The 19,517-nt window shown below is 40.1% G+C and overlaps 1 long non-coding RNA gene across 3 annotated transcripts in view; it reads right to left on the bottom strand.

Moving 5' to 3' along the window:
- The window catches only part of LOC309858860, a 348,226-nt gene extending 331,617 nt beyond the window's left edge, over positions 1–16,609 (bottom strand). The window contains exon 1 of one of the 3 annotated variants that reach the window (XR_014308388.1): positions 16,361–16,609. This is a non-coding gene — a long non-coding RNA (uncharacterized lncRNA). The remainder of the gene's footprint in view (positions 1–16,360) is intronic. The other 2 variants (XR_014308389.1, XR_014308390.1) reach the window with 2 other exon arrangements.
- Positions 16,610–19,517: the final 2,908 nt, after the last annotated feature.

Here is a 19,517-nt window from a genome sequence, read left to right as displayed (position 1 = left end):
ACCTGACTTACCAGAAACCATGGAGGCCAGAAGGCAAGGAAATGATGTTTCAAGGTTCTAAAAGAAAAACTGTCAACCAAGAATTCCATATCCAGCAAAACTATGCTTCAAAGATGAAAGCTAAATTACAAGATTCCCAGTGACAAAGACTCTCTCCTTGACCAAACCTCTGAGCCCTCTTCTCAATTAGGCCTAAATCTTGATCTGCAATTAGCAAGAATCCTAAGTCAGTTTAGCAAGAATCTCTCTACTATTAATGTCCCCTCTTAGTAATTTTCTATCTACTGGCACTTACTCTCTGCTTTTTGGTTATAAATCCCCATTCGTCCTTGTTGTATTCAGAGTTAAGCCCAATCTCTCCATCTATTGCAATATTCTTTCCCTACCGCAACAGTCTTGAGTAAAGTTTTTCTTACTATTTTACCAAGCTGTCAGGACAGTTTTTCTCTTCAACACCAAATGAACAAAACCAGAGAATTTGTCACAAGAAAACAAACCCTGCAAGAAATTCTGAAAGAAGTCCTTCAGGCTGAAATAAAAGGACACTAGACAGTAATTCAAATCCACATGAAAATTTTAAAAGCACCTTTAAAAATAAATAGGAAAATATAAAAAGTGGTATAAATGTATTTTAGATTGTAACTCCTTCTCTCTCCTAATTAAAAAAACTAGATATAAATATAATTATGAAACTGTATTGATATATTATAATAAGTCAAGATGTAGTTTGTATAACAAGAATTGTACAAGAAAGGGAGGTAAGAATAGGGCTTCACTAGAGCGCAATTTTTGTATGCTACAAAAACTAAGTTGGAGACAAACCATAAGTGACTCTTAATCTCACAAAACAAACTGAGGGTTGCTGGGGGGAGGGGAGTTGGGAGAAGGGGGGTGGGGTTATGGACATTGGGGAGGGTATGTGCTATGGTGAGTGCTGTGAAGTGTGTAAACCTGGTGATTCACAGACCTGGGAGATACCCCTGGGGATAAAAATATATTAGATGTTTATAAAAAATTAAAAATTAAAAAATTTTTTTTAAAAAAATTTTTTAAAAACTAAGTTGGTATTAATCTAACTACATGGTTTTAAATTAAGGTGTTAATTGTAATTTAGTAGTGGACAACCACTACTAAAATAAATCAAAGCACACAGTGAAAAAAACAATAACAGAATTAAAATATCATGCTAAGAAATATCTACTTAATTTTTTTTTAATTTTTTTAAAAAACTAAGTTGGTATTAATCTAACTACATGGTTTTAAATTAAGGTGTTAATTGTAATTTAGTAGTAGACAACCACTACTAAAATAACTCAAAGCACATAGTGAAAAAAACAATAACCGAATTAAAATGTCATGCTAGGAAATATCTACTTAACACAACAGAATATACAGAAAACAAACAGCAAAATGGCAGACATAAATCCTACCTTACTGGTAATTACATTAAATGTAATGAACTACCCACAATAATCAAAATACAGAAATTGGCAGGGTGAATTCTTTTTAAGTGATCTGATTATATGCTGTCTACAAAAGACTCATTTTAGATATGAATAAGAAACAGAATACAAATAAGTAAAAAATAATGGAAAAAGATATACCATGCAAAGAGTAACCTAAAGACCTAACTATGTATTTCAGACAAAACAGACATTAAGACAAAAATTGTTACAATAGAGAAAGGACATTTTATAAAGATAAAAAGATCAATCTGTCAGGAAGACAAAATAGTTGTAAACATATATACCTAACAACAAAGCCCCAAAATCCACAAAGCAATAAGGGAAGAACTAAAAAAAGAAATATAAAATTAAACAATAATAGCTGGAAAATATAATATTCTACTTTCAATAATGAATAGAAGAACCAATAGAATATCAGCAAGGAAACTGAAGATTTGAACAATACTATAAACAATACTATCACAAAATTATAAACTAGAATATACATCTATAGAAAACACCACCTAGTAACAACAGAATACACATTCTTCTCAAGTGTACACAAAACCTCAAGAATAGTCCATGTTTTAGGTCATTAACACAAGTCTGAAAAATGGAAATAGACTGAAATCATACAAAGTATATTCTCTGATAACAATGGAATAAAATTCAAAATCAATAATAGAAAGAAACGGGAAAATTACAAATATGTAGAAATTAAACAACATACTCCTAAATAACCAATGGGTCAAAGAAGAAGTTACAAAAGAAATTTGAAAATATTTTTTGGGACACCTGGGTGGCTCAGTTCGTTAAGCAGCGGCCTTCGGCTCAGGTCATGATCCCAGCATCCTGGGATCGAGTCCCACATCGGGCTCCTTGCTCGGCAGGGAGCCTGCTTCTCCCTCTGCCTGCCATTCTGTCTGCCTGTGCTCACTCTCTCTCCCTCTCTCTCTCTGATAAATAAATAAATAAAATCTTAAAAAAAAAAAGAGAGAGAGAAAATATTTTTAATACTAGAAACCAAATACAATATTCCAAAATGTATGAATATGGCTAAGGTGATGCTTAGAAGAAAATTTACAGCTATAAAGATCTATATGTAAAAAAGAAAAATGATCTCAAATTAGTAATCTAATCTTTCACTTTAAGAAACTATTTTGTTTGGGGGCACCTGGGTAACTCAGATGGTTAAGCACCTGCCTTCAGCTCAGGTCTTGATCCTAGTGCCCTGGGATCGAACTCCATATTGGGTGCTCTGCTCAGGCGGGAGTATGCTTCTCCCTCTCCATCTGCCCACTCCCCCCACACACACCAGTTCGTGCTCTCTCTTGTGTGCTCTCTATCTCTCTCAAATAAATAAAATCTCTTTTAAAAGTCCTTTTTTTTCTCTAGTTTTAGGAAAAGAAAAGAAAATTAAATTTTAAGTAAACAAGAGATAGGAAATAATAAAGACTGGAGTGGAAATAGATGGAATAAAGAATGGAAAAACAACAGAGTAAAGCAACAAAATCAAAAGTTGTTTCTTTGAAAAGATTTTTTAAATTAACATATAATGTATTATTTGCTTCAGGGGTACAGGTCTGTGAACCATCAGTCTTACACAATTCACAGCACTCACCATAGCACATACCCTCCCCAATGTCCATAACCCAGCCACCCTATCTCCCCATCCCACCCCCCAGCAACCCTCACATTTTTTCCTGAGATTAAGAGTCTCTTATGGCTTGTCTCCCTCCTCAGTCCCATCTTGTTTCATTTTTTTCCTCCCTGCCCCCCACGACCCCCAACCCTATCTCTCAAATTCCTATCAGAGAGATCATATGATAATTGTCATTCTCTGATTGACTTATTTCACTCAGCATAATACCCTCTAGTTCCATCCACTTAATTGCAATGGCAAGATTTCAGTATTTTTGATGGCTGCATAGTATTTAGATAGATGATAGATAGATAGATAGATAGATAGATAGATAGATAGGTAGATATCTCACATCTTCTTTATCCATTCATCTGCTGATGGACATCTAGGTTCTTTCTATCATTTGGCTATTGTGAACATTGCTGCTATAAACATCCGGGTGCACGTGCCCCTTCAGACAACTACATTTGTATATTTAGGGTAAATATCCGCTGGGTCAAAGGGTAGCTCTATTTTCAACATTTTGAGGAAGCTCCACACTCTTTCCCAGAGCGGCTGCACCAGCTTGCATTCCCACCAACAGTGTAGTAGGAGGGTTCCCCTTTCTCCACAACCTCGCCAACATCTGTCATTTCCTGACCTGTTAATTTTAGCCATTCTGACTCTGTATCTCACTGTAGTTTTGATTTTTATTTCCCTAATGCCGAGTGATGTTGAGAACTTTTTCATTTGTCTGTTAGCCATTTGGATGTCTTCTTTGCAGACATGTCTGTTCATGTCTTCTGCCCATTTCTTGATTGGATTATTTGTTCTTTGGGTGTTGAGTTTGACTAAGTTCTTTATAGATTTTGGATACTAGCCCTTTAGATGATATGTCATTTGCAAATATTTTCTCCCATTCTGCTGGCTATCTTTTGTTTTGTTGACTGTTTCCTTTGCTGTGCAAAATCTTTTGATCTTGATGAAGTCCCAATAGTTCATTTTTGCCCTTGCTTCCCTTGCCTTTGCTGATATTTTTAAGAAGAGGTTGCTACAGCTGAGGTTGAAGAGGTTGCTGCCTGTTCTCCTCAAGGATTTTGATGGATTCCTGTCTCACATTTAGGTCTTTCATCCATTTTGAGTCTGTTTTTGTGTGTGGTGTAAGGAAATGGTCCAGTTTTGTTCTTCTGCAAGTGACTGTCCAATTTTCCCAACACCATTTGTTGAAGAGACAACAAATCGGACATTCTTTCCTGCTTTGTCAAACATTAGTTGACCACAGAGATGAGGGACCATTTCTGGACTCTCTATTCTGTTCCATTGATCTATGTGTCTGTTTTTGTGCCAGTACCACACTGTCTTGATGAATACAGCTTTGTAATAGAGCTTGAAGTCTGGAATTGTGATGCCACCAACTTTGGCTTTCTTTTTGAACATTCCTCTAGCTATTAAGGTTCTTTTCTGGTTCCATATAAATTTTAGGATTATTTGTTCCATTTTTTTAAAGATTTTATTTATTTGTCAGAGAGTGAGAGAGACACAAATAGGCAGAGAGGCATGCAGAGAGAGAGGGGGAAGCAGGCTCCCCGCTGAGCAGAGAGCCCAATGAGGAGCTTGATTCTAGGACCCTGAGATCACAACCTGAGCTGAAGCAGAGGCTTAACCCACTGAGATACCCAGGCACCCCATTTGTTCCATTTTAAAAGATTTTTTTTTAAATTGGACAAACTTTAGATACACTGACAAAGCCAAAAAAAAAAAAAAAAATCAAATTGCTAAAGCCAGGAATAAAAGTAAATTACATCACTGTCAACTTTACAGAAATAAAAATGAATATAAGGGAATGGTATGAACAAATGTATGCCAAGAAATTAGACAACCTAGATGCAATGGACAAATTCCTAGCAAGACACAAACTACCAAAATTGATTAAAAAAAAATAAAAGGAAGAAAGAGAAAAGAAAAATCTTAATAGACCTACAACAAATAAAGAGATTATAAGAGCATGGTAGTCACAATAATGGCACCCCAACAATGTCCATGTCCGAATCCCCTAAACCTGTGAATATGTTAGGTTACATGGCAAAAGAGATTTAAGGTTGCATAGAGAATTAGGGTTTCTAATAAAATGACCTTAAAATAGGGAGATTATCCTGGATTATCTGGGCTGACCCAATTTAATCACGAGGGTTTAAAGTGGAAAACAGAAGTAGAAGGATGTCAGAGAATGCCACGTGAGGAGGATTGAAACCCCTGTTGCCGGCTTCGAGGATAAAGGAGGAGGCCAAACACCAAGGAGTACAGGCAGCCTCTAGAAGCCAGGAAATGCTAGCAGTAGTATTCTCCCATTAACCCAATCAGCCCTGCTGGCACTTTGACTTTAGCCCAGTAAGATCTGTGCCAGACTTCTAACAAATTTGCAAGGTAATAGATTTGTGTTGCTTTATACCACTCAGTGTGTAGTAAGTTTTTACAGCAGTGATGGAAAGCTAACAGAGGTTATAGCGATGAGAGTGGGGTTCTGATGCAACAAATACATAAACGTATGGCAGTAACTTTTGAAATGGACAGTTGGCAGAGGCTGGAAAGTTTCTGAGATGCAGGATAGGAAAAGCAGAAATATGGGTACTAAAAACTCTGCTGGTGAAGCCTTGGAAAGAAGTGAGGAAGTGTGGTAAGGAAAACATGTATCACCTCACACAGTACCTAAATCATGTCGACAGACTGTTGGAAGAATGACGGGAGAAAGAGTTAAGCAAAAAAGGAACCAGGACTTGATGGTTTGGGGGAATTTTCAGCTTTATCAGATTGCCAAAGATGCTAAAATTTAAGGGATGTACCTTCAGGAAAGAAAAAGCTGAGTCTGTGGCTGCATAAACTTTTGCTAATACCTCAGATCAATCAAAAGGTCAGAATATTCAGTCATATATCACACAAAAGGCCCTTTAAAAAGATTAAGTTTGTGCCGCATAAATCCCTTCAACTGTCTCAGTAGAGGCCAAAACTAAAGATGGGATTATCTAAGAAATATCTTGGAGGATCCTCACCAATATGGAGCGAATCCCATAACATAACAGGAGACCTACAAGGTTCTTGAGAATTTTAAATACTAGCAGAAGCAAGACTAGCTTGGACCCAAAGGACAGAGAGACTACAAAATGAAAGAAGGCTGTTAAGACACCCAAAATTTTACAAGCAGGAGTCAACCCAGCTGCAAGACACGTTACCTTTGACAAAAAAGAAAGGATAATTCTGAGGGCAGAATTGAGTGCCCAGAGGGTAGAGTCAAGATTTACAGAGAATTATTCCTACAACTTGAAACCTAATAGAGTTTTCCAGCCAGAAAAATTGCTTGGGACCAGTGCCTCCTTTTTTTGTTCCATTTTTATACAGGAATGTCTGTAACTGTTAGGCTATGTTTGTCCCACCACTATATTTATGTGCAGATAATCTGCTTTTAATTTCATAGATCCACAGATGAAGACAAAATTTGCCCTGAAATGGATTATTACAAGAATCTCACCATACCTAATTTGTATGATTTAAACTGATATTTGAACCTTTGAGCTAAAAATATTTAGAATAGGGACGCCTGGGTGGCTCAGTTGGTTAAGCGGCTGCCTTCGGCTCAGGTCATGATCCCAGCGTCCTGGGATGGAGTCCCACATCGGGCTCCTTGCTCGGCAGGGAGCCTGCTTCTCCCTCTGCCTCTGCCTGCCATTCTGTCTGCCTGTGCTCGCTCACTCTCCCTCTCTCTGACAAATAAATAAATAAAATCTTTTTTAAAAATAAATAAATAAATAAAAATAAAAATATTTATAATAGATTGTGAAGTTTGAGTTGATGCTATAATAGGTTGAGACTTTAAGATGTATGTCCCCACAGAAACTTGTACATAAATGTTCATAACAACATTATTGATGACAACCAAAAAGTAGAAACAATCCAAATGTCTACCAGCTGATGAATGGACAAATAAAACATGGTATATTCACATGATGGAATATTATTTGATCATAAAAAGAAATGAAGTTTTGATACATGCTACAACACAAAAGAACTTTGAAAATGTGCTAGGTCAAAGAAGTCAGACACAAAGGCCACATGTTGTATGATTCCATTTTTTAAATATATTTTTTAATTTATTTATTTGTCAGAGAGCACAAGCAGGGGGAGCAGCAGGCAGAGGGAGAAACAAGCTCCCTGCTGAGCAAGGAGCCCAATGTGGGACTCAATCCCAGGACTTTGAAATCATGACCTGAGCTGAAGGCAGACACTGAAACAACTGGGTGGACCAGGCATCCCTTTATGATTCCATTTTTAATGAAATGTCCAGAATATGCAAATCCATAGAAACAGAAAATAGATTAGAGATTGCCATTGATTTGGGAGACAGAAATAACTATTATGGCTATGCAGTTTCTTTTCTGCGGTTCCTTCCTGGAATTAGTGGTAATAGATGTATAATTCTGTGAATATTCTAAAAAACACTGAATTGTACACTTAAAAAAGAGTGAACTTAATGGTATATGAATTATATCTCAATAAAGCAGTTAATTTTTAAAAGTCATTTCTTAGTAATATCTACTTAGATGATAATCATGAAAATTTTTCTTTTGAGAATAAAAATTTCATTATATCTTCCCAACTCTAACATCCTAGCCTTCATGGAGGCTAAAAATATTGGGTTCCACTTTGTTTCTTTTAATGCTTAAAACCCAGCTTTTCATTTATCTGTATTTAAAGCCAGAAATGTTGAATTTATCATTTTCACTCATTCAAGAAACATTTGTTGAGTGATGGGGCCACATCTAAAGATGAAGTAGTAGTCTTTGTCTTCAAGGAGGTTCATAAAGGACTCAAAGAAATAAACATAAAATGTGTTGAAGTAAATGTGCCACTTTCTCATCCTCCCACTTACCTTCAAGTATGTGTATATACTCTACCTTCTCTCAGGTTACTTCAAATTCTTATAACCATTCCTTATATCCAATGCCGTGCTTGACAAGGGTATTTCCCCCACAATTATATTCTCTCTTGCATTTTCAATTTTTCCTTCTCTACTAGATTATTCCCATTCGCATACAAACATGCACACGTTACTCTGAGATCATTTTTTTAAGTTTCTTTTGACCTGACTTCTCTCCTTCTGAAACTACTGTTTTTCTTTCCTTCTTCTTACAGCAAAACTCCTTGAAATGATACTCAGTTACTACCAGTTCCTCCTCTCCCATTTTCTCTTGAATTTGTCACTTAGGTTTTTCATCCCAACTATGGCACTGACACTCCTTTTTTCAAAGTCACCAGTGACCCAAACACCAGCCACTCCAGGTCTGAACCTTACTTTCTATATCCTCCAAATTTCTTTTGCTCAGATCTTTTCTCCACACTATATCCTTATGGTCACTCAAGGCAAGAGGTCTTTAACTCCTCTTTTCCTTCACCTCCTACATCTGGTCTCTCAACAAACTCTATCAGCATTACTTTCAAAATACATCAAGAATTTGAACACTGCTCACCATCTTGACCAATCTTCACCAAAGAGCACCTCTCTTCTAGTTTACTTCAATGACCTCCTAACCAGTTTCTCTCCTTCAGTCCTTTTCAGAAGAATCTACTCTAAACCCAGTCAGATCATATTATTTCTGTACTCAAATCCTGCAAAGATGACCTAACTCACTCAAAGTTGTTACTATGACATGAAAGACCCTACGTGATTGGGCTCAACATTGCCTCACTTATCTCATCTTCTGACACTCTCACCTGCTCCTTACTCTAGCCACACTGGCCTTCCTGCAGTTCCTCAAACACATCAGGAACACGTCTACAGCATGACCTCTGTGTGTGCTGGACCCTTGGTCCAGGATGCTCTTCCCCTAAGTAACTTCCTTACTGTGTTCAGATCTTCATTCAAAATTCAGATATTCAGAGAGGCTTTCCTTGGCCACCCCATTATACTCCAATATCTCCTAACAATTTATATCTTTTCCTCTAATATACTTTTTTCCTACAGCTATCACTATATTTCATTCACGAAACTTTTTTATCATCTGTCTCCCTCACTTGAATGTAAGTTCCATGAAAGCAGAGATTCTACTTTGTTTATAGTGTACCCCAATACATGGATAAGAATCAGGCTATATGCAAGACACATGGCGCTAAGAAATGAATTCTTAAATGCATAATAAATTAAGGTATCCAGATGATGTTATTAAAACAAAGAAGAGGGGTGCCTGAGTGACTCAGTCAGTTAAACGTCTGCCTTCCCAGGGTCCTGGGATTAAGCTCCATGGCCTTTCTGCTCAGCAAGGAGCTTGCTTCTCTTTCTCCCTCTGCTGTTCCCCCTGATTGTTTTCTCTCTCTCTCTCTCTCTCTCTCTCTCTGTGTCAAATAAATAAATAAAATATTTTTAAAAAATAAAAAACAAAGGAGAGAATGGAGTTCACATAAAGAAGAAAATGAGCACTTGTTCTTAGATAAAATTACAATTTGTCTCTCATTGTGATGAATTCTGCACCAATCTAATTCTTCATCTTTTTTCTTTTAAGATTTTATTTATTTATTTGACAGAGAGAGATCACAAGTAGTCAGAGAGGCAGGCGGGGTGGGGGGGGGGGCAGGCTCCCCGCTGAGCAGACAGCCTGATATGGGGCTCGACCCCAGGACCCTGGGATCATGACCTGAGCCAAAGGCAGAGGCTTAACCCACTGAGCCACCCAGGCGCCCCTAATTCTTCATCTTTTATGCACCAATTCATGTTTCACCTTTTCAGTGAATTCTTCTCTGATGGTCCCACTATTCTAGCATTCTCTTCCTTGCCCATCTCCTAAACCCTTACAATCAACATTAATCAGTCACCACTTAAAAGCCTTATATGGAACATTAGCTATACGTGTGTTTTTGTGGCTAAACTTGCAACTATTTTTCCAACCCTTTGTCATCTCTTTGATAACATGACCCTCATCTTATACTTCTCTGTATATCCCAACACCCACCACTAAGAATTAATGTAGTTTTATGTGTGGTTGGTTTGTTTTAACTGGGTATGGGAGAGACCAGAACATTAAGATGTGGGGTTTTTTTTTTAAGATTTTTATTTATTTATTTGACAGACAGAGATCACAAGTAGGCAGAGAGGCAGGCAGAGACAGGAGGAAGCAGGCTCCCTGCTGAACAGAGAGCTCAATGCGGGACTCAATTCCAAGACCCTGAGATCATGACCCGAGCCGAAGGCAGAGGCTTTAACCCACTGAGCCACCCAAGCACCCCCATTAAGCTGTTTTAAAATGTCAAGATTCAGCAATGCTCAGAGTCCTGGGCACACCTAGAAGTCTCCCAGAAGAAATATATCTGAATAATAGGGGAAGATGACAATGACGAGATTAGGGATGCACTTCTTCTCTTTCTTCCCCACCCCCACCACTTTTTTTTTAATTTTATATAAGCCCTCGTAAATACCTATCTCAGAGGTAGGTATTTATTATTATTATTATTATTTTTAAGATTTTATTTATTTATTTGACAGACAGATCACAAGTAGGCAGAGTGGCAGGCAGAGAGAGAGGAGGAAGCAGGCTCCCCCCTGAGCAGAGAGCCCGATGCGGAGCTCGATCCCAAGACCCTGAGATCATGACCCTAGCTGAAGGCAGAGGCTTTAACCTACTGAGCCATCCAGGTGACCCACAAATCGTTTACTAACCACTTTCCAACCTGGATCACCTTTTACTGCCATAGCCTGTTTGTGGGTCTTAAACTGTTTAAATATTGTCGGCTTCTTTTCATAGCTCATCGCCCCTCTTTTCCAAGTTTGAGCCCCTGAAACCTTGGAGCTACCCAGGGACAATGCCCCAAATTTCTACTCTTTTATTACATAATTTAGATTCCGTTCTGTCTCCCCATGTGGATGAACTCCCGGCCTCACCTTTTATTGGGTTATTCTGTACAAAGGGAGAAATCCTGGCCCTAGGGTATGTGACACAAAGAACTGGTAAAAGCTTTGAATTGGTAGGCAGAGTTCCCCTCTCTCTCCCTGCCCCCCACCAAAGGTCATTAGTGGAGAAAAGATTTATTTTCAGATTAAAATTTATTTTAATAAATTCACTCAAGCTTTCAGGGTCTCATGAGTCTTGTCTGTCTGTGCAAGGTAAGGGGCCCTGCTGTGTTAGACTCTGTCCTCATGCTCCTACCTCACCATTCATTCATGGGTGGGCACCCTTCTTTCCTGATGCTATCTGCTCCTCCAGCCTCCTTGGGTTTTGAGGACGCTTCAACACCCCTGTTGAATTTTTGGACGTTAGCCTCCCTCAAGCTTGGCTTGGCTCATTCATTCCGTTTCATTCCATTTCCTTCACCCTTGTCTTTGATGTGGACTTTCTGCTCCAGCCACCAATCCTGTCACTGCTCCTTATGCCCACAGCCATGAAGACCATACCCCAACCTCCAGGAAATAGTGGGGATTTGGGCAATAATAATACCAACTGCTAGGTTCCCATAATAATCAGTGGAGATCATCTCTATAAAAGTTCTATATAAAAATAAGGTAACAGGAGTGCCTGGGTGGCTCAGTGGGTTAAGCCTTTGCCTTCGGCTCAGGTCATGATCTCAGGGTCCTGGGATGGAGCCCCACGTTGGTTCTCTCTGCTCAGCAGGGACCCTCCCCGCCCCCGCCGCCACCTGCTTGTGATCTCTGTCAAATAAATAAATAAAATATTTTTTAAAAAAATAAAGTAACAGAACATGATTTTGGAGGCACCCGGGTGGCTCAGTCAGTTAAGCAGCTGCCTTCAGCTAAAGTCATGACCCCAGTGCCTTCTTAGCGCAGTATTCAGTGCGTCAGTCTCATAAAGTCATGACCCCAGGGCCCTAGGATTGAGCCTCATCCACCCATCCTACTCAGCAGGGAGTCTGCTTCTCTCTCTACCCCTCCCCACCTTCAGGTATGCACACTCACTCATTCGCGCTCTCTCTCAAATAAATAAAGTCTTTTACAAAAAAACAATTTAAAAAATAACATGATTTTGTATTAGTAGTCATGGTATTAAATTCTCTCCAGCTTGAATTTTTTTTATAAATGTGAAGCCTATCTATATATTGTGATTTTAATGGCTATTGCTCTTGTGATGACTTTGGGATCAGCCCCAAACATGCAAGCAAAAACCTTGTCTTATTTACAAATCTATCCACCTGTAGAAGCAAATAGACGCCACCATAAGAACAGCACACTTTAAAATGTTATCACTGCAGTGGAGTACTGCAGATGTTTAAAATATGAAAAATCGGTGGTAAACTTCATTTAAATTACTCCCATAGTTAAGGATAACTCCCAAAGTACATTCCCGAGTTACTTTCAAATTCCCTTCATATTTACAACAATGAGCAGACCTGGCTCTACCCAGCTCCTGAGAGGTCTCAAACTCTCTCCCTGGAGTCCCATTGGCCCTCCTCACAGAGGCTGACATCTCCTCCCAAGGGGGAGGCAAGACAACTCAAACTCCTGAATGCACGTACTTTGCCTCAGCGACCTTTCTCTTCCCAAGGTTGCAATAACCTATGCAACACTCTTTTTCCTCCCCTTTCTTTTCCTAGCCTCCACCTCGCCTCTTTTGTAATTATTTTCCCCAGAAACCTCTTTAAGCTCTTAGCAGCTTAGCTGAGACCTAAGTTCTGCTAGGTTGTTCCAGGTGCCAATTAATTTCGCAGCTGGAAGTGCGCAACTGAGGTTTGTGTAAAGTTGATGTGCTGAGGTATTGTAAATAAAGAAGAAACAGAACTCTACCAACCATCAGAAGTTAAATCTTTATTTTAAAACCGACAAGGAATTTAGTATTAAATTCATTACTGGAATAAGAAATAGTCAACATGGCAATTGCAGACAGAAACTGCAAGCACTTTATGTGAGGTATACTCTTCTGGACTCTAGTTAGCCAGCTTCTTTAAAGCTGTCTTTCATACCCAAACACTGTCCTATCCGTCAGTTACAGTCACTTGCTGGCTCGGTCACAAAAGCTCCCTGTCAACTCTGGACAGGATTTTGACAGCTTCCAGAGCATCAGTTCTGTCACTAACACTTATTTCTCTTCAACCTACATAAGATTATATTAATTTAACCAGGCTAGAGACATTCTCTTTCTGTTAAGATCAACCTTGAGGCCAGACCTGTCCTCACTCTGAGTTTTCCTGCAGGGGCCTTTTCAAGGCTCTCCCTCTCGCTCCCTCTCAGTTGCCTCAGTCAGTAACTCAGTTTGTGGGAGTCACGCTCAAGAACACAAAAATGTTTTCGTCAGTTGACACTCCATTGACTTTGGAGGTGAATTCCTTTAGAGGTGTGCTTCTGCTAAAAATTATAACTGGCACATTCAGGTCAATTATCCCTCCCCCCAATCTATCCTGACATATCTCCCTCTCAGGCAGTAAGAACTGCCACCTCTCTCAGAATACCCACTTCTCAGAAAGTATCTCAGCCAGGGGACTCTCTGGGCTGTTCAAGTGAGGGAGCATTCCAAGCTATCTCCTCAAGGAAGCTGCCACATACTTTGCTTTTCTTTCACACATGTCTCACATACGTCATAAAAACTCATACAACACACAAGGTATATGGTTCTTTTCCTGTGGTATTCCACAGGATACCACATGACTTCTCGTTGATTTATGCAGAAATGACATGAATGTGTTAGTAAATGCTGTCTACTTTCACTAACATGACTACAAGAGGAAAAAAGAGAATAAAACACAGGTGCTCAGTATATTAATTGCTTTCCTATGTTCTCTCCCACTACTTCCTCTTCTTTCTCCTGGAGTCCAACCAAATCACATTCTCACCAGGCTGGTGTATTAGTCATATTGTAGCAAGCTGTTTACCATAGAGACTCCCAAATACAACAATACTGAAGACACTTCTCTCTCTCCCATAACAACCTAAGAGATAGACAATTCTGGGGGTTGACAGCTCTGCTCCATGAAATCATTCAAGTACACACAACCCTTCTCTATTTTTGTTCCTCTATATCCAAGAGTGTTGCCCTCATCTGCATTTTTAGAGATGACTAACCACACCACAGTCTGCAAGAAGGAGAAAGTAGACTAGTACATGTGACTTCTGCTTCTATTGCTTCTATCCCATTGGCCAGAGGTTGGGGAATGTAGTCCCTAGTTGGACAGCCATGCACCCATTGAAATTTGGGAATTCTTTAACTGAAGGAAGAACTGAAGGAGAGAATGGATATGGGGTGTGAGTCGATTAGCAGTATAGTCTGTGCCACATCCAGTTCAGATTTAGGCTTAGAGAATGCCAGGTTTGCCCAGTCTGGGCACAAGGACTATAACATTTCTCATACCAGATCCTTGAGAAGCCTCTGCTACCGGTACAGTGCTAACACTGTCAGCTGGTATCTTTATTTATGTATGTATTTATTTGAGAGAAAGCAAGAGAGAGCAAGCACTAATCAGGTGGGGGAATGGCAGGGAAGAGGGAGAGGGAGTTGCAGACTCCCTGCTGAGCAGGAACTCGATGTGGGCTCCATGCCAGGACCCTGGAATCATTTTCTGAGGGAAAGGCAAACACTTAACTGACTGAGCCACCCAGGCACCCCTGGAATCTTTTTACGTCTCAAGCCTTGTGCTAAATAATTTACATACACTAACTCATTTAACCCTCACACAAAACATATTAAGTGGATATTATGGTTTGCATTTTAGAGATAAGAACTTAATTTAGAGGAGTAAAGCAACTTTCCCAAGCTCAGACAGCTAAGTGCCAAAGTCAGGAGGACAGGGTAGAGTGAGGTGATCACATGAGTTATAGGTAAATTTGAGGTAAACTAGACCATTATGCAAAGCTCTGAGCTAACAGAGACTGAAAGCTAGTCTTCCAGGAGGAACTCCAGTGGAGACAGGGAACCAGACGGAGGGCAGAAGGCTGTTCAGACTAGCTGATGCACGTATCCAGAGTTAAGTAGATGAGCCATGACCTGTTCTCACCAAGGGACTAAGCCGAAGAGTTGGAACCTACCAAATGCTGGGTGTAGAAGTAATTCGCCATTTTCTGTCCACCCCTCCTCACCGGAAGAGGGTCTCCCTGCATAGTGCCATAATCAGTGACCACGTTTTAGGGCTTGGAAGGGACTCTGTCCATATTCAGTCATTGGCCACATAGGTTGGATATCACCCTTTATTCAGAATCTGTCTAGGCTTTGGGAATATAGAGATATTCAGGCACAAAATCATCCCTTCTCTGCAAGGTCTAGCAGGGAAAACAGACATTCCATACTGTGCTCCTAATAATGTATAACAATTGTAGTAGGGAAAGTAGTGGCTGGTGAGAGGCACCGCCTGCCTGACGTAAAGAGGGAGGGACCAGGGGCACCTGGGTGGCTCAGTGGGTTAAAGCCTCTGCCTTCAACTCAGGTCATGGTTCCGGGTCCTGGGATCGAGCCCCACACACGGCTCTCTGCTGTGCAGGGAGACTGTTTCCTCCTCTCTCTCTTTCTCTCTGCCTGCCTCTCTGCCTACTTGTGATCTCCTCTGTCTGTCAAATAAATAAATAAAATCTTTAAAAAAAAAATCCTTCCTTTAAAAAAAAAAGGAGGGAGGGACCTTTCGCAACCAGGAGGCAGGAGGCCAATCCTAACCCAGAGGGAGGGGCCCATTCTCCCTCCAGAAGGACTCGTACTTGTGACCATAGTACACGAGTCTTGCTGCTTTGAGCCGTTTCACATGTTAAAGAATCAGCTTCTTGTGGGGCACCTAGGTAGTGCAGCTGGTTGGGTGGCTGACTCTTGGTTTCAGCTCTGGTGGTGATCTCAGGGTCGTGAGATGGGAGTCCCCGGCTCCACAGCGCAGAGTCTGCTTGAGCTCCTCTCTTCCTCTCCCCTGCACCTTTCACGCCCCTCCCCTGCCCTGGCGCTCAAGTGCTCCCGCTCTCTCGCTCAAATAAATAAATCCTTAAAAATAACAAGAACTGGCTTATCGTACCACTGACTTCTCTCAGATTCTCATTTCCAAATCCTGACTCTTTCATTTTAATTTGATCTTTATCAAGGACTATCTCCCCCCCCCCATGCCCACGATTGTTCCTGGTACAGTGGTTCCCCCTTATCTGTAGGGGATACATTCCAAGACCCCACAATGGGTGTCTGAAACAGGAACTCTTACCAAACCCTACATATACCGTCTTTTTCCCATACAGACATACCTATGATAAAGTTAACTTATAAATTAGGCACAGTAAGAGATTAACAAGAAAACTAACGCAAATTTCCATTTCCCTCTTCACAATTTCACGAAGATTTGTTCTTACCGTAAATCTTGGCAGCCGAGGCATAGGGTTCTTTTTCTTTCCTTATCAAGTTGAAAACTTTCACCTTTTCACTTAAAGGAAGCACTTTGAGGCTTCTCTCTGCCATATGCTAATTGCCACCATCACTGACTCGTGCTTTGGGACCATTATTAAGTAAAATAAAGGTTACCTAAACACGGGCCCTGCAGTCCCCGAGGCAGGAGATCTGAAAACCCAAGCGGGCCGCAGCCCACACAGTGCGCATGCGCCGGGAAAGGACGGCTGCAGGTCCGGGGCGGGACCGGAGCACACCCCGCAGATTCATAACGCTCCTCCCAGGGGCTCGAGAAGCTTAGAATTTATGAATTGTTTAATTCTGGAATTTTCCAGGTAATATTTTCAGACCATGGGTAACTGAAACCACGGGCAGCAACACCACGGATAAGAGGGTATTACTCTACTGATGCTTTCTTTAATCCTTTCAACTCCATGCATCAGACTCCCTGCCCCAAACTTTTTCCCTGAGGCAACTAGTGTACGACAGACTGTATCCTGTAAATGATCCGTTGCTACCAAATGTTAGTTACAATCACTACTGTTAATGAAAATTAAATGCCAGAATACTCGTATCATCAGCCCAACCAGCACACCCCTCGAAACTTTACAGGCTGAAACACCTTTGGCATATCTTCAGAGGATCAGAAGCCTATACCACCCTGAAAAAGAATAAAGTGACGGATAATGAACAGTCCTGATGTCATTATTCACACAAGCCAAGACTGGAGCTGCTAGGTAAAGAACAGGGAGGGCTCTTCCGTGGGTGTCCCTGCAGTATGGACCCTCACAATTGATTAGGTACATAATTAATTCAGCTCAGAGCAACCACAAAGGTAAAGTACCCATTGGCAAGAAATAAGAAAGACTAAAGAATTTAAGAAGGGGGGGGGGCATCTTCAGAAGGGTATGGTCTCCTTTTTTGAGGTACATTACATCCAAGATTGTGCTGCTTGTATAAATCACAAATACTTCAATCATTCCCCAAGTAGGTACTATGTGTGCTAGGTACTGAAAATGTCACAGTAACAGGTAGACACTGTCCTTGCCATATGAATCAACAGACATATAAATAAAGCTGTGATTATAAACTGCTAGAAAGGTTATGGTGGAAAGTTCAAAGAGTTTGGTGAACATTTTGAGAAGGGACTAATATAGATTAAAGGGCCAGGGAGGGGCGCCTGGATGGCTCAGTGGGTTAAAGCCTCTGCCTTCGGCTCAGGTCATGATCCCAGGGTCCTGGGATGGAGCCCCACATCAGGCTCTCTGCTCACCAGGGAACCTGTTTCCCCCTCTCTGCCTACCTCTCTGCCTACTTGTGATCTCTGTCAAACAAATAAATAAAAATCTTAAAAAAAAAAAAAAAAAAGGCCAGGGAAAGGACTGCTGAAGAAGATATTTAACCCCCAAATGAATAGAAATAGGCCAGTAAAATGTCAGTAAAATGACAGGAGATGAGAATGCCAGTAGACACTGAATGCAGAGGAGGATGGGATTTGAGACCCAAAGCCACAGAAGTGGAAGTCAGTGCTTCTCGGTAAGCAGGGGCAGCGAGGTTACCTGCGTTCCACACTAGTCCAGCTGCCCTGGCTATGGCATGTCAACAGGATCATAAAATCTCTACCTCTCTCTCTCTTTTTTTCTTTTTAAGATTTTTATTTATTTATTTGGCAGACAGAGATCACAAGTAAGCAGAGAGGCAGGCAGAGAGAGAGGAAGGGAAGCAGGCCCCCTGCTGAGCAGAGAGCCAATGCAGGGGCTCCATCCCAGGACCCTGGGATCATGACCTGAGGTGAAGACAGAGGCTTTAACCCACTGAGCCATCCAGGCGCCCCAAATCTCTACCACTCAACCAAGGTCATTAGACTCTTGGTGTTCAGATGTTTTCTGTCTGCAGGGCCAAGATAGGACAGAAAAAGTTGCAAACCGAACTCTGACTGCTAAGGTTATCACTGTGTAATTCCTTGAGCTTTCCAGGTAGAATTAATCATTATAGATATTCTGGGTTCGCATACCTTAACCATAGTTCCCTGTCTCACTACTGTTGTATTATAATTCCATCTTTACAATTTTTCTCTCCTTCTAGATTGTGAGGTACACAGAAATCTTATATTTTTATTTATATTACTGGAATCTAGCACACTGCCTGGAAAAGAGTAACTCTTCTGTAAATGTATATTAAATAAATACATAAAAAAATAAGTCAATTAATCAGGCATTAGGATTCTGTTGTAACTTAAGGAACTATGGGTTTACATACATTATGCATTTTTATGCAAAAGTGCCTAAAGATAATAATTAATGAGAAATAACTTCTTTACTTTATTGGATGATACTCAAAATTGTAGTGAAAGAAAAAAAGAAGTGGAAAAATATGCTGACCCAGACATTAAGTATGCAACTACTTATTTTCTTATGAAAATGTCAATGCATTACGAGGGCTAGTTAAATGAAGATACACAGCCTTCTACATCACTGCCTGACTTCAAAATCAATGCATCTATCCTCAAAAAACAAACAAAAAACAAAAAAGCACTAATTTTGTGTTCTAATTGAAAATGTGATGTTTTCAACTAAAAAAGGTTTATGTTCTAAACTAATGCTATATGAATACAATTATTCTCAAAATGCCCTATTTGGAATCACTACATCTTGCACAACAATGCCAACCACCTAAAGCTCAGTCAGTTAAGCATCTGAGATTCTTTTACTACTGACAATGGCTAGGTATCAAGTGTAATAGGACCAGACGCAGCAAACAAATTAAAATGTGTGTCTTTGTCAAATGACACTGTTTCGAGGAGTGTAAGTGACATGGCAATTAATGTCTGTGAACAGCTGGTTTTAAAGATTAAAGAAAGTGATTATTTTGCCCTGCCAGTGGACAGATCCACCCAAATGTGCTGAGATGTTGGCATTTTTAAGATACATTTCCATGAAATACGGTGGATAAGTTCATGCTGTTTAGAAAAATTTAATCCAGTCTTACTATAGGAGAAGACCATTTTGAAGTATTTCAAGAGGCAACCCAGAATGCAATATATGAACCAGGAATTTTATATTGCTGTTTATTTGGTAAGAGCCAAATTATAGAGTTATCAAAGCAGGAAATTATTTGATTACA

The sequence above is a fragment of the Mustela nivalis genome, assembly GCF_964662115.1.
Source record: "Mustela nivalis genome assembly, chromosome: 2".
NCBI lineage: Eukaryota > Metazoa > Chordata > Mammalia > Carnivora > Mustelidae > Mustela > Mustela nivalis.
The sequence above is the reverse complement of the archived record's forward strand: the minus strand, read 5'-3'. Positions and strand labels throughout refer to the sequence as shown.